Here is a 15,786-nt window from a genome sequence, read left to right on the forward strand (position 1 = left end):
ATCTTTTGAAAAACCACTCACCTGTGAATGCTGGTCATATCACAAATTATATCTAATTACAGCATTGATACAGTAATTTGAAATGATAGCTAAGCACAAGTTGACAAAGGTGACATTGAAACATAATGACGATGAGATTATCGTTTTCTTAGGCTGACATTTTGTGATTATAATAATGCTGATCAAGATGATTAAAATCATAATGAAGGAAAAGCTCCAAGAACCAGAACAAAACATACCGAGACTAGAGAGAAGCCAACTATCATTTTGAATCCTGCTTCTTCAATAAGAGTTCTCCTGCGGGCATAAAATTAGGAATTTGTACTAGTCCCAGAGACCTGTGGGAACGTCAGTTGACAGACAATGTTTTCTGCCTACTCACAGAAGTGTCTGTTTTTCAAAGCTGGAATGAGAGGATAAGGTCATCTATGGCAATTTATCCATTTGCACCAGGGAATTGTATTCCAATTAGCTTGGAGATTGATTATCAGCTCCCAGATGCAAAACACCAATACACCATCTGCATTGATACTCAGTTATAAGAATCTTCAGCTTAAAATTCATAATGATCTCAAGGCTCTGCCGTGTTGCAAACACCGAACGAATGGGAAAAGTCTGGCAGACATTACCCTTTCACTTATGATTAAATGAGAATAAAACTAGACAGCTTTTAATTACCAACAACAGAGAAATGAGTCAAGGGGAATCATACCCAATCAAGACATCACCAGTCAATCCAGCAGGCCGACTGGCTGAACCTGGGAAATGCATAACGTTCTGTACCTTGCTCAAACAAGCCTATTTAAATTGTATCAAGTTCAAAGTACCTGATGAGACTTGTAATTCCAGCTGAGTTCTGAGCCTTATTTCAAAAATAGAGGATAAATATGTCTCAATTATTAAAAATCACCTTCCAAACTATCTACGTAGTCTCAAATTTGTTTTTCATTTACCTATATTATTTGGTGTCTTAAAAAAATATCAGAGATTCATTGATACTCACTTGGAAGTAATTTGAAAAAAAAAAATCTATGCCACTAACTAGGTTAGGTCCAATTGTTCCATTTTGCTGATGAGGTAACTAAGACATAGAATGACAAGCTTGGACTGTAAGTATTGTTTCTTCATGGGAAACTCTTCATTACCTACAGAATCCTACACTCTGAAACTTTTGAAAAGATTTACTCCTTCCTTAAAGTGTCAGCTGACTGCTTGTTTTATAGTTCAGATATCATCATGGTTTTGTTACCACCATTTATTTTTCTGCAGGTATAAGAAGGAGGTATGTCACTATGTCAATTGCCTGATGTCCAAATATATCCCATTCCTTAGTGAAATCTATTTCATTTGTAATCTCCATCCTCTTACATTCCATCCTAATGAAACCCACCTGGGTTATAATTACACATTTCCCCAAGGATCACCTATGATTTTAATCTTTGCAATGTGCCCAGGAAGATGGACGAGGACAAGAGTCATGGGAGTTTACACAACTCCTCACTCAATGTCAGAGGTAGAATGTGGTAGCCTTTTCATAAGGTCTTGTTTTTTGTTGTTGTTGTTCATTTGTTTGTTTTTCAAAAAGAAGAAGAATCATCATTCTGAGAAAACCAGACTTTTCCTGATGGATGAGACTCCTGTTTCTCTACTTTTAGTCAACCTATCCTTAGAACGTTTAATTTTTTATTTCACATAATTGAACTACTGATACACTAATTTGAAATGATAGTTAAGCACACATTGGCAGGCGGAAGTGATGCTGTAATGCATATACTTTATGAAGTATCTCATTTATTTCTGACAACACTGTGGTCTTCATTTTACAGATGAAGAAACCCAGCTCAGAAAACTTTAAATCCTTTCAATCCATTCCCTTAAAAGTATTTGCTTAGCACATATAGCATGCTGACCACTGTGATGTGCCGGGCATTTGATCTTGAGCCAAACAGACAGCTGAAAGTCTATGCTTCAACCAACTACAGGGGCTGGTCTGAAGTCATAGGTCAAGTAACTGATGAGTTCTATCTCTTGCCTGGATCCATGTTAAAATCACATGTACCCCAAATTTCCAACCTCATAGACCTCTGTCCTTTCTCACATTTTATCATTATCAGGAGTCATTAAACTAGAGCTCATGGGCCAAATCGAGTCTGCAAATCATTTTGTATAGCCCACAGCTAAGTATTTGTTTCCCCCACTCTTAAAGTATTGTTTTAAAAGAAAATAAAAGACTATGTGAAAGAGACATTATGGCCCACAGAGCCTTAAATATTTATTTTTTGGCACTTCATAGTAAAAGTTTGGTGACACCTGATCTTTATGAAGGAAAGTTAGGTTTGCCTTCAAGGTCTTTTCCATGAGTTCTAAATAGCTCTGTACAGACAGTACATGTTGCTGGCTTTAGGGTGTTTGTGGTAGTGATAATAATTTATTTGTAGCTACGTTCTAATCATTGTGGTAAACATTCTTAAGCTTGCCAATTCTATTAAACTGCAGAATAAGCCCAGGTAGGCACTATCATTATCCTATTTGGCAGGTTAAGAGACTTAGGCTTAGGGTCTTTGGGTATGAGAGCATATGGTCCAACAACCAGGCAGGATTCAGACCTTACTCTGTCCAGGCCCATTACTAGCCCAGAAGGAAACTATATACTAAAAAGAAAAAGGTGTCCCTTCATGTTGGAAGCAAACTGCTGGGCAAGAGGATCAGGCGGTAGATTTCAGGCTCACTTTTCTCCTTGGCCAAGCTTCCTAACAACCATAAAGAGGTTGGGCTTCCGAGCCACATTGCTATCCAATTCTTCTGCTTTAACCTCAGTCTTCACTCAGCATCTTCATGTTCTGTACCTTCTCCTTAGCACTGTTTTCTCACTTGTGACTTTGGCTTTTCTACAAGCAGGGTTTAGACGTCCTCTAAGGATCATCACTGTGACCACCTCTGCCGGACTTCTCCTTGTTTCTCAGCCTCAATTCCCCCAGGTCGCATAAAGGCATACCTGGCTTTATTGTACTTCGCAGATACTGCTTTTGTTTGTTTGTTTGTTTTGCTTTTTTTTTTTTAAATATTTTATTTATTTATTTGACAGACAGATCACAAGTAGGCTGAGAGGCAGGCAGAGAGAGAGGAAAGGAAGCAGGTTCCCTGCTGGGCAGAGAGCCCGATGTGGGGCTCGATCCCAGAACCCTGGGATCATGACCTGAGCTGAAGGCAGAGGCTTTAACCCACTGAGCCACCCAGGTGCCCCGTTTGTTTTGCTTTTAAGGAATCATAGGCTGTGGCCACTCTGCATTAAGCAAGTCTATTGGCACCATTTTCCCAATGGTATCTGCTTCACATTTTGGTGATTCTTGTAATATTTCAAATATTTTCATTATTATACTTTTTGTGGTGATCTGTGATCAGGGATCTTTGATGTTACTATTATAATTGTTTTGGGGCACCACAAACCATGCCTGTATGAGATGGTAAACTTAATACATACTCTGCGTTCTGACTATTCCACTGAACAGCCATTCCCTCCTTCTCCCTCTCTCTCTCCCACCCTTGGGCTTCCCTATTCCCTGAGACACAATATTGAAATTAATTAATAATCCTACAATGGCCTGTAAGTGTTCAAGTAGAAGGAAGAGTCACACATTTCCAGCTAGAGATGATTAAGCATAGTGAGGAAGGCACATCAAAAGCCAAGACAGGCCAAAAGCTGGGCCTCTTATGCACAACCCTTAAGTTGCGGATGCAAAGGGAAAATTCTTGAAGGCAATTAAAAGTGCTACTCGAGTGAACACATGAATGATAAGAAAGTGAAACTGCCTTGTTGCTGATGTGCAGAAAGTTTTAGTGAGTGGTCTGGATGGAAGATCAAAGCAGCCGCAATATTCTCTCAAGACAAAGCCTAATCCAGAGCAAGGCCCCAACTTTCTTTAACTGTATGCAGGCTGACAGAGGTAAGGAAGCTGCAGAAGAAAAGCGTGAAGCTGGCAGAGGTTGGTTCATGAGGTTTAAAGAAAGAAGCCATGTCCTTAACATAAAAGTGCAAGGTGAGAAAGCAAGTGCTGATGTAGAAGCTGCAGCAAGTTCTCCAGAAGACGTAGCCAAGATGAGATGAGGAACGAAGGCAGCGACACTAAACAACAGATTTTCAATGTGGGTGAAACAGCCTATTCTTGGAGGAAGATGCCATCTAGAACTTTCATAGCTAGAGAGAAGTCAATGCCTGGCTTCAAAGCCTCAAAGGACAGATTGGCTCTCTTGTTAGGGGCTAAAGTAGTTGGCGACTTTAAGTTGAAGTCAGTGCTCATTTACCATTCAGAAAATCCAAAGGTCCTTAAGAATTATGATAAATCTACCCTGCCTGTGCTTTACAGGAAACAACAAAGCCTCGGTGACAGCACATCTGTTTACCATTTGGTTTCCTGAATATCTTAAGCCCACCATTGAGGCCTGCTACTCAGAGAAAAAGATTCCTTTCAAAATATTACCACTCATTGACAATGCAATTGGTCACCCAAGAGCCGTGATGGCGATGTACAATGAAATTAATGTTCTTTTCATGCCTGCTGACACAACATCCATTGTGTAGCCCATGGATCAAGGGGAAATTTCAAATTTCAAGTCTTATTATTTAAGAAATACATTTTGTAAGGCTATAGCTGCCATAGTGATTCCTCTGATGGATCTGAGCAAAGTCAATCGAAAACATTTTGGAAAGGATTCCATCATTCTGGATGCCATTAAGAATACCTGTGTTTGAAGCACTGGGGCTGGCTGAGAGCACCAGGCAGTGAGGTTACAGGCACCCAGACCATGCTGATGGAGCGTGCAGCTGGCTCCCACCTCAGCACTGTGGGGCACACATGTGCCGCTCCATGATTGCCCACCCATAGGTGCCTTCATGTGTCGGGGTGGCAGTGGATGGCAGATAAGAGTGAGAGGATGGGCGACCTGCCCCATGCCTTCGACCAGGCACTGCTCGAATTCCTGGTGTGCCGGCTCTCCAAGAAAGTGCTCAGATATGAAGCATTGGCAAATGAGTTGATTAATGAGGAGTTGGAAAATAGCCTCTCCAATTATTGATGGGATTCCTAATATACCTCAGGCAACTAGGATGACACTTTAAAATAAGAAGAAAAAAATGGAATAGTGCTGGATCATACTTAAAAGCAACAACAACAGGGGCACTTGGGTAGCTCATTCGATTAGGCATCTGACTCTTGATTTCAGCACAGTCATGATCTCAGGATCATGATCTCAAGGTTGTGAGATTGAGCCCCCTACTGGGCTCCATGCTGGGTGTGGAGCCTGCTTAAGATTCTCACTTTCCTTCTTCCTCTACAGCTAGAGCTCTCTCTCTAAAAAAAAGAGACAAAAAACAAAAAAACCCACAATACACAGAACTAAATTTTCAAAATACCAGTTACCTTTTAAAAAGTCAGAATGGCAGGTAATAAGTGGGGGAGAAGAATGTTTCTGTCTCTTACTACTTTGACTGCCCTTATTCTGTTGGTCTCTTTAGCAGGACTGTTCTATCCAGCCTCTGTGGAAGAAAACTTCCCACAGGCTGCACCAGCACAACCAGCCTGTGCTTCTACAGTCTGCTCAGGCTGATTACCATGCTATTTTATATGTTTCTCCACCTTTGGACCTGGATGGGTATTAAACTCTTCAGGCATCATTAATACAACCAGAGCCAAGATAGTATGTATGTGTGTGTGTGTGTGTGTGTGTATTAATGATATGTCATGAGTTTCTGTCTCTGAAAGCTCAACTACATGGAAATACTGGAAACTCACTTAATTTGTAGGAAAGGTACTTTGCCTTGCTTCTCTCGGAGGTTTAGGGCTATGGGAGGCTTACGCTGCTGAAGCTTTTCTTGTACTTTGCTCTACCCTTGTTTTTTGAATATTCTAATTTATAACTACCATATTAGAAGAAACATTTCAGCAAAGTTTCCTTGGAAATTTACGGTCCCAACCGTCACCTGATGACTTTATTAAGAAATAATTTTTAAAAGGTTAATCATTAAAATTCTGTTTATTTTAGATTCAGAGTACTTGGCAGAGGCACATGTTAAGGATGACTGACATAATTCCAAAGGAGTTATGCTGGAGTAGTTGTAGAGAAATGCATTTGAGCTACAGTGATAGAAGACTACAATAAAATGGCAATTTCATGTACTTGCAAACATTCTGAGTTGGTTGAATTACCTTTGTCCCTTTGGCATCAAATGCTTACATTAGTAATAATAAAATAAGATGACTCCCATTTAAAAAAAAAAAAAAGGATGTATGTGATTCATGGGAGGAGGTCAAAATATCAACATGAACTGAAGTTTGGAAGAAGCTGATTTTGACCCTTGTGGATGACTTTGAAGGGTTCACAACTTAAGTGGAAGAAGTAACTGCAGATGTGGCAGAAACAGCAGGAGAACTAGAACTGGAAGTGGAGCCTGAAGATGTGACAGAATTGCTGCTCCCTCAAGATAAAACTTGAACGGATGAGGAGTTGCTTCTTACGAATGAACAAAGGAAGTGTTTCTTGAGATGGCATCTATTGTTGAAGATACTGTGGAAATTGTTAAAGTGACAATAAAGCATTTAGATATCACACAAACTTAGTTGATAAAGCAAAGACAGGTTTGAGAGGACTGACTCCAATTTTGAAAGAAGTTCTACTGTGGGTAAAATATGATCAAACAGCATTGCATGCTACAGAGAAATCACTCATGAAAGGAAGAGTCAATCAATGCAGCAAACTTCACTGTTGTCTAATTTTAAATTGCCACAGACACTCTGACATCCAGCAACCATAGCCCTGATCAGTCAACAACCATCAACATCAATGCATGATCATCCAGCAGCAAAAAGATTATGACTTGTTGAAAGCTCAGATGATGGTTAGCATTCTTAAGTAATAAAGTATTTTTTTAATTAAGGTATGTAAGTTTTTTTTAAACATACTGCTATTGCACACTTAATAGATTACAACATATTATAAACATAACTTTTATATGTATTAGGAAACCAAAAACTTCACTTGACTTGTTTTATTGTAATATTCATTTTATTGCTATGGCCTAGAACTGAACCTATAATATCTCTGGGCTATGCCTGTATTCATGCAACCCTTGGAGAGCAAAAAAACAGCAAAGAGGGGAACCTGGAACAATCCCATGGACAGAATAGACCTATGAGACATATACAGAACATTCTCTCCAATGATAGTACAATACACACTCTTCTCAAGTGCACATGGAACATTTTCCAGGACAGGCCATATGTTGGGTCACAAAAGTTGGCAAATTAAACAATGCTGAAATCATACCAACTATCTTTTCTGACTGTGGTGGCATAAAACTAGTAATCAACAACAAGAGGGAAACTGAAAAACTCTGGACATGTGAAAATTAAACAACACCCTACTGCATAATAAATTGATCAAAGAAGAAATTAAAGGGAGATAAAAACTTCTCTTGAGACAAATGAAATGGAAACACAATATACCAGAACTTGTGGAATGCAGCAAAAGCAGTTCCAAGAGGGAAGGTCATAGCTAAATGCCTGCACTAAAAAGCAAGAACAATACCAAATAGAGCTAACTCTATAACTTAAGGAACTAGAAAAAGAACAGCAAATTGAACCCAAAGTTAGCAGAAGAAAGGAATTAATTAAGAATAGAGTAGAAATAAATGAAATAGAAAACAGAAAAGCAAATTAACTAAATATTAACCAAACTAAGAGTTGGTTCTTTGAAAAGATAAAATTGATGAACCCTTACCTAGACTGACCAAGAAAAAAAAGAGAAAGGGCTCAAATAAACAAAATCATAAATAAAAAGGAAACATTACAGTTGATTACAGAGAAATTCAAAGGATCATAAGAATCTACTACTTACAACTATACACCAACAAACTGAACAACCTAGAAGAAATGAAAAATTCTTAGAAACATACAACTTAGCAAGATTAAATGAAAAATAAATAAAATATCTGAATAGGCCAATTACAACTAGGAAGATTAAACCAGTATCAAAAAATCAGTATCAAAAAATCTTCCAATGAGGGGCGCCTGGGTGGCTCAGTGGGTTAAAGCCTCTGCTTTCGGCTCAGGTCATGATCCCAGGGTCCTGGGATCGAGCCCCGCATTGGGCTCTCTGCTCAGCGGGGAGCCTGCTTCCTCCTCTCTCTCTGCCTGCTTCTCTGCCTACTTGTGATCTCTGTCTGTCAAATAAATAAATAAAATCTTAAAAAAAAAAAAATCTTCCAATGAGATCAGATCGCTTCAATGGTGAATTTTTCCAAATATTTATTTTTATTTACTTTTTATTATTAACATATAATGAATTATTAGTCCCAAGGGTACAGGTCTATGAATCGTCAGGCTTACACACTTCACAGCACTCACGACAGCACATACCCTCCCCAATGTTGCCAAATATTTAAAGAAGAATTAATACCAGTCTTTATCAAGCCCTTCCAAAAAAAAATTCCAAAAAACAAACAAGAAACCCAATGAGGAGGGAACACTCCCAGACTCATTTCACAAGGTCACATTATCCTGATACCAAAACCAGAAAAAGACACTGCTAGAAAACTATATTATATACCAGGCCAATATTCCTGATAAATATAAATGCAAAAATTCACAATGAAACAATAGTAAACTGAATTCAGCAGCACATGAAAGGATCATTCTGAGATTCAAGAATGGTTTAACATGTGCAAATCAATCAGTATGATATATCACATTAATAGAATGAAATAATAGAATATCATCACCTCAATAGATACAAAAAAGAACATCTGACAAAATTTAATACCCATTTGTGAGAAAAACTCATAATAAATAAGATATAGAAGGAACATATCGCAACATAATAAAGCCCATATATGGTAAGCCTACAACTAACACCATACTCAATGGTGAAAGAATGAAAGCTTTTCCTCCAAGATCAGGAACAAAATAAGGGTGCCCACTCTCACCTCTCTCATTCAACACCATACTGGAAGTCCTAGCAAGAGCAATTGGATATGAAAAAAAAAAAAAATCAAAGATATCATAATTGAAAATAAAGAAATAAAATTGTCTCTATTTGCAGGTGACATGGTTTTATATACAGAAAATCCTAAAAACTCAATCAAAAAACTGTAAGATCCAACCAGTGAATTCAGTAAAATTGCAGGATACAAAATTAATATACAAATATAAGTAGCAATTTTATACATTAACAACAAAATTTATGAAAAAGAAATATAGAAATGAATCGTGGTTACTATAGCTGCAAAAACAATAAAATGCCAATTAATAAATTTAACTAAAGAACAGAAAGATCTCTAAACTGAAAAATATAAGACACTGACAGAAAAAAAAATAGAAAAATAGAAAAAGAGACAAATAAATGGAAAGATATCCCTGTTCATGCATTAGAAAAATTAATATTGTTAAAATGTCAATACTACTAAAAACACTAAAATTTATATGGAACCACAAAAGATCCTGAATCGCTAGAGAAGCTTGAGAAAGAACAAAGCAGGAGATACCACATTTCTTGATTTTAAGCTATGCTATAAAGCCATAGTCATCAGAACAGTATGGTAGTGACATAAAATGAACAGACCAAAGGAACAGAAATAAAAGTCCAGAAATAAACCCAAGCAGATATGGTCAAACAGTATTTCACAAGGGAGCCAAGAGTATTCAATGGAGAAAACAAAGTCACTTAATAAATGGTGCTGGATAATTGGATATTCACATGTAAAAGAATGAAACTGGACCCATATCTCATACCATTCACAAAAATTAACTCCAAATGAATTAAAGGTTTAATGTAAGACCTGAAAACATGAAACTTCTAGAAGAAAACATAAGAAGAAATATCCTTAACATAAGTCTTGGTAATGATTTTTTTTAATATGACACATAAAGCACAAGGAATAAAATAAAAAATAAACAAATGGAATTACATCAAACTAAAAAAACTTCTGTACACAAAAGAAACCATCAACAAAATGAAAGACAGCCCACAGAATGGGAACAATATATGTGAACCGTATATTTGATAAGAGGTTAATGTCTAAAACATAAATAAATCATATAATCAATAGCAAAAAAACAAATAACCCAATGAAAAAAAAATGGACAAAGGACCTGAATAGAATTCTTCAAAGAAGATGTGCAAAAGGTCAACAGATACATGAAAAGATGCTCACCATAACTAGCTATTATGGAAATGCAAATTAAAACCACAGAGAGATATCAAATCATGCCTGTTAGAATGGTCATCAACAAAACACAAGCGATAAAAGCAAATGCTGGTGTGGTTATGGAGAAATGTGCATTGCTGGTGGGATTTTAAATTGGTATAACCACTATAGAAAACAGTATGGAGGATCCTCAAAAAATTAAAAATGAAGTACCATATGACTGAGAAATTCTACTTCTGGGAATATATCTAAGGGTAGGGAAAGCATGAACTTAAGAAGCTATCTGTATCCACATGTTCACTGCAGCATTATTTATAATAGCCAAGATATAGAAACAACTTAAGTGTCTACAGATAGGTGAATGAATAAAGAAGTTGTCATCATATATATAGATACAGATATATAATGGAATATTACTTAGCAATAAAAAATAGGAAAATTCTACCATTTGTAACAACATGAATACTAACTTGAAGGCATTAAGTGAAATAATGAAATAAGTCAAAGATAAATACTGTATGTTCTCATTTATATGTATAATCTAAAAGAAAATCATAAAAAATCATAGAAAAAGAGATCAGATTAATGGTTACCAGAGGCAGGAGTGGGGGTAGGGGGAAGAAGGGGGGGAAGGGGGGAAGAAGAATTGGAGGAAGGTGGTCAAAAGGTGCAAACTTCCAGATATAAGATAAATGAGTACTGGGGATGTAATGTACAGCATGGTGATTATAGCTAACACTACTGTGTGATATATAGGAAAGTTGTTAACAGAGTAAATCCTAAGAGTTCTCTTTACAAGGAGAGATTTTTTTTTCTTTTCTTTTTTCTTTTCTCTATATTGCATCTATATGAGAAGATGGAAGTAGCTGAAACTATTATGGTCATCATTTCAGAATATATGTAAATCAACCATCGTGATGTATGTCTTAAACTTATTCAGTGATGTATATAACTGAGTGGTTAGAGTATCAATAGGAGTCACTTATATTGTATACCCCTGGAACCTTCTGAAAAGGCACATCCAAAAGGCACTGGTACAAGCCAAAAAGGAAACTGGAAAGTCATCTGAACTTGGATTTTAAAAGTTCTATACCTTGGTTTAAAAAAAAAAAAAAATCAATAATTATTTTCATCTCAGAGAAGTGATCATTTAATTTAACCTAGAACAGCCATGTTAACAACATGCTTCTAATTGTCCAAAGTATGAAGAAAAGTAAGGAAAGAAGGAATTATATTACAGAGAAACTTTATCTTGAAGACATGGAAAATGCTGGGTTTGCGAGATTCTTGTTTAGGTCTTAGGTATCCTGTAAAGGTAACTATTACATTAGGAACAAGGAACCATAGAAGTGACAGGGCAGCATGGAAACAGGGTTTAAGACAAGGTGGGGGGGGAGAGGCGAGTCTCATAAGCTCTTATCTGTATTATCCCTAGACCATCATAGCTACCCTCCTTACTGACAGTATCTCACCTCTATGCTGTACAACAAATTAATCATCCTAGAAATTATTTCATCATGTCACAGTATTGCTCAAATATCCTTCAAAGGGTTCTTACTGAAAATCAAATCCAATTGCTTTCCCATGGCATTCAATGTAGGGCTGCCAGATAAAATATAGGATATCCAGTTAAATTTGAATTTCAAATAAACAATAATTTTGCTTGGGACCAGCTATGCCAAAAATTGCTTGTTTACGTGAAATTCAAATTTAACTGGGTATCCTGTAATTTTATTTGCTAAATCTACAAATTCAAAGGCATTTTTAATCTGTTCCCAGTCTCCCTTTGGAACTTTATCTTCTTCTTTTCCATTAAAGTGGTTTTCTTGCCCTGTGAATTATGCAAGGAATATTCTGGTGTCCAAGGGTGGCTGCTACTGGCACCTTCACCTGGAATGTCTATTTATTTTTCTCTATATATCCAGCAAAGTACTATAACACAGTCCTCAATGAATGTACTCAGCCCCTGAGAATTACATCTATGAGATGCATATGTTCCTCATTTGACCCTCTGTAAATACCTATGGTGTTTCTATCAATATTGTGACACAGCTGGTAGGGTGGCCTTTGGGGTTATTTAAGCCCTCAATTGTTATCCTAGTCTGCCCATTTCTGCTCTATATGTGTCCTTCCTTGTAGATATAGTCAGAGACTCAACATGGCTCAAACCTGAAGCCTTAGAGCCTCTGAGGCGTTCAATAGTTGTCGAAGACTACAAGTCTGGCAAGTGACAGAGCAGGTTTTGGACCTAATTAAGAACCAGTATGTGTCACTCGTAAACCACACTGTTGATGTCTGTTGATTTGATCCTTCCCAAATTTCCTTCAAATTTTCTTTCTGTCTCTATGCATTCCACCCTACTATATGCTATAAAGCAGCAATGACCACCAGGTCAGCTTCTCTGCCTGCAGTGTCTTTCCAAAGCCTCGCCCATAATTCATTGTTCTCAAGCCCATCACAAATCTCCTTACAACCCCTATGAACATGGTCCCTGCAAGTTCAGGAAACTTCTTCCTACCAAATGTATTGGCTTATTTTTCTACCTAGTTGATTCTCTGATCCCCGTCTACTGTTTTGCTTTAACTCATAACAATCCCTATCTTGCGCATATCTACCCAAGTCATATCTTCTCTGAATGTTACCATTTTTGCTTCCTTGTTCTGTCTCCTGGTAATCCTCTACTTTCCCATCTTGAGCCATCAAGGTCTTTCATCTCTACTCATATTTCATCTCCTTCAGAAAGCTTTCCTTGATTATCCTAATCAGAAGTCATAGAACCTTAAGTTTGGGAGGAAGACCTCAGAGTTCATCTCATATCATATTCCAGTTTGTACATTCATTTTCTGGATAAATATTTTATCTTCATATTGGATACATACTCTGGGAAATTTGGGAACCATAGTCTCCATATCTTACCTTTCTTGCGTCGTCCAGACTACGCTATCTGCCATTTTTTAGAAGAGATATACATATATATATATGATATCCCTTCTCTTTCTCTTTATATATAATATATATATATATGTATATATACACACACACACATATACAACACATGAATTACACATATGAATATATATGTATATACATAGTTATATTTCAATTCCCATTAGTTGAAACTAAATACTTCACAAGTCTTTTTTTTTTCTTAATATTTTATTTATTTATTTGATAGACAGAGATCACAAGTAGGCAGAGAGGCAGGCAGAGAGAAAGGAAGGGAAGCAGGCTCCCTGCTGAGCAGACAGCCCAGTGGTGGGCTGGATCCCAGGACTCTGGGACCATGACCTGAGCCGAAGACAGAGGCTTAACCCACTGAGCCACCCAGACGCCCAAACACTTCACAAGTCTTATTAACCAATAAGACTTTCAGTATCTTACAGAGACAAAAAACAACTTTCATAGTCCTTAGATCTTAGGCAAATTACTTGCTTTTTTAAAGTATTCAGTTTCCTAACCTGCAAATGGGGAGAATATTAGCTCTGACCCCATGGCATGGCCATGAGTGTGAACAACACAAAACATTCAAGGCAGCTTAATGGAAATTCTAAGTAAAAAGACAATTCTAAGTAAAAATGTGCTAAATAAATGGAAGATGTTGGTAGGGAGGTACTCTATTTCTCACTATACTTAGGAAATGTGATCTAACTCACAGCACAAATAAGTGTGAAAAGACAACGTGCTGCGTAATGAGGTTTACTGGAGCTCAAATTCAGAGAGCAAAGTGCCCGGGTTCTAATTACTATTACAAGATAACTTCTTGGGCCATTATTTATTTTAATAAACTGGGAATGACTTTGATCCTTAGTTTATTTTTTAATAAAAATTATAGACTGTGGTGGGGCACCTGGGTGGCTCAGTGGGTTAGGCCGCTGCCTTCAGCTCAGGTCATGATCCCGGGGTCCTGAGATCGAGACCCGCATCAGGCTCTCTGCTCAGCAGGGAGCCTGCTTTGCTTCCCTTCCTCTCTCTCTGCCTGCCTCTCTGCCTACTTGTGATCTCTCTCTGTCAAACAAATAAATAAAATCTTTAAAAAAAAAATTATAGACTGTAGTCTTTGAAAACAATAAAAAGGAAGCCTTCAAGTCTGGCCTAGTACTTTGAAATCACCAGTAAAAATACGTACAAGATGGGGGGCCTGGGTGGCTCAGTGGGTTAAAGCCTCTGCCTTCAGCTCAGGTCATGATCCCAGAGTCCTGGGATGGAGCCCCATATCGGGCTCTCTGCTCAGCAGGGAGCCTGCTTCCTTCTCTCTCTCTCTCTCTCTCTCTCTCTCTGTCTGCCTTCCTCTCTGCCTAATTGTGATCTCTGTCAAATAAATAAATAAAATCTTTAAGAAAAATACATACAGGATATTCTTGTACCTAAAGCAGCTACCATCCAAGCACAAAGATGTAGGAAGGAAGCCGCTTCTAAGGTTTAGCAAGGTTTGCAAACATACTAGGAGGCGTCCTGTGATACTCTGCTGTCGTTTACTCCACGGCAGTAAGTGAAACCTTTCTGCTCTCCCGCTCCTTGCTGTCCTGGACTTGCGGATTGCAGCTCTGTTTTCTTCACATCAGCTCAGTCGAGCCCCGGACCCTCTTCAGCCTTCTGCACTCAAGGGGAGTTAATGCAGTTAGATTGCTCCTGGGCTTCCAGCCGGACTACTTCAAATGGTATTACTTCCATTTGTGACGTGCATCACCAGCAGTGCTCAAGTTTGAGGGCAACAGCAAACAGACACCTGAGTCCGCTTGCTGGCAGAGGAGCTGCGCTGCCCGGCTAAAACCCGAGGCAGCGACCGGGCTGTCAATCTGTCAATTTCCTCAACAGCGCTGCGGGGCGCCAGCCTCCACCTACCCGAACCCCACTCTCCAGCGAGGCGGAGTGCTCCCAGTTGGCGCGGTTGGGAGGGAACTTAGCTCGTGGGTCGCGAGCCCATTTTGACAACATGGGATTGAAGCAATCAGAGTAAAAACTGAAATCCGCCTTTCTTCTGGCAACTGCTATAGTGTGAGAAAATCCTCTTTGGGCCAAAATGAAGAATTTAAAAATCACCCATCGCCCAGGATTCCTTGAGGATTAAAAGACATAATGGGGAGAGATACATACTGGAAGTAAAGTATTAAGCTCAGGGCCTGACAGTCAAAACTAAGCACAGAGTGCCTGAAGTTGTTCGCACGCTCGCACCGCTCATAGACACAGATGTTCACATGCAAACCTTCAGACGGCCCTTTCCAGTTTCATTCCTGATTCTTATTCTTTATTTTTAAATTTTATTCCTTGTAGATCATTGCTTCCCACGTTATCTGTGTGAACTAATTTTTTAAAAAGTTTCCGATCGGACACATAAATAAAATAGAGTAAAACAATGAATTACTAGCAACATGGATATTTCTAATATTCTGAATTTCTCCCTATATATTACTGTGGATCATTAGCAGTTTGTTTTGCGATCATACCTTAAGCTCCGATGCTTTAGGTACATTCTATGTTGCTCAGTACAAAGGGAATATGCTCAAAAAAAAAATGATCAAGGAACATAAAAGATTTTTGTTTGTGATAGATAAAGTCAGTGACAAACAAAGTGCACCCCACTTAATTTA

At 38.1% G+C, this 15,786-nt stretch overlaps 1 protein-coding gene and 1 pseudogene across 1 annotated transcript in view; one reads left to right on the forward strand and one right to left on the reverse strand.

Annotated features, from left to right (window-relative positions):
• The window catches only part of LOC111140927 (teneurin transmembrane protein 2), a 934,316-nt gene that overhangs the window by 692,066 nt on the left and 226,464 nt on the right, over positions 1-15,786 (reverse strand). The window lies entirely within an intron of this gene.
• On the forward strand, positions 5,461-5,675 carry LOC111140928 (annotated as a pseudogene).

This window comes from Enhydra lutris, unplaced genomic scaffold (assembly GCF_002288905.1).
Source record: "Enhydra lutris kenyoni isolate GAN:26980312 unplaced genomic scaffold, ASM228890v2 scaffoldscaffold5, whole genome shotgun sequence".
Classification (NCBI taxonomy): domain Eukaryota; kingdom Metazoa; phylum Chordata; class Mammalia; order Carnivora; family Mustelidae; genus Enhydra; species Enhydra lutris.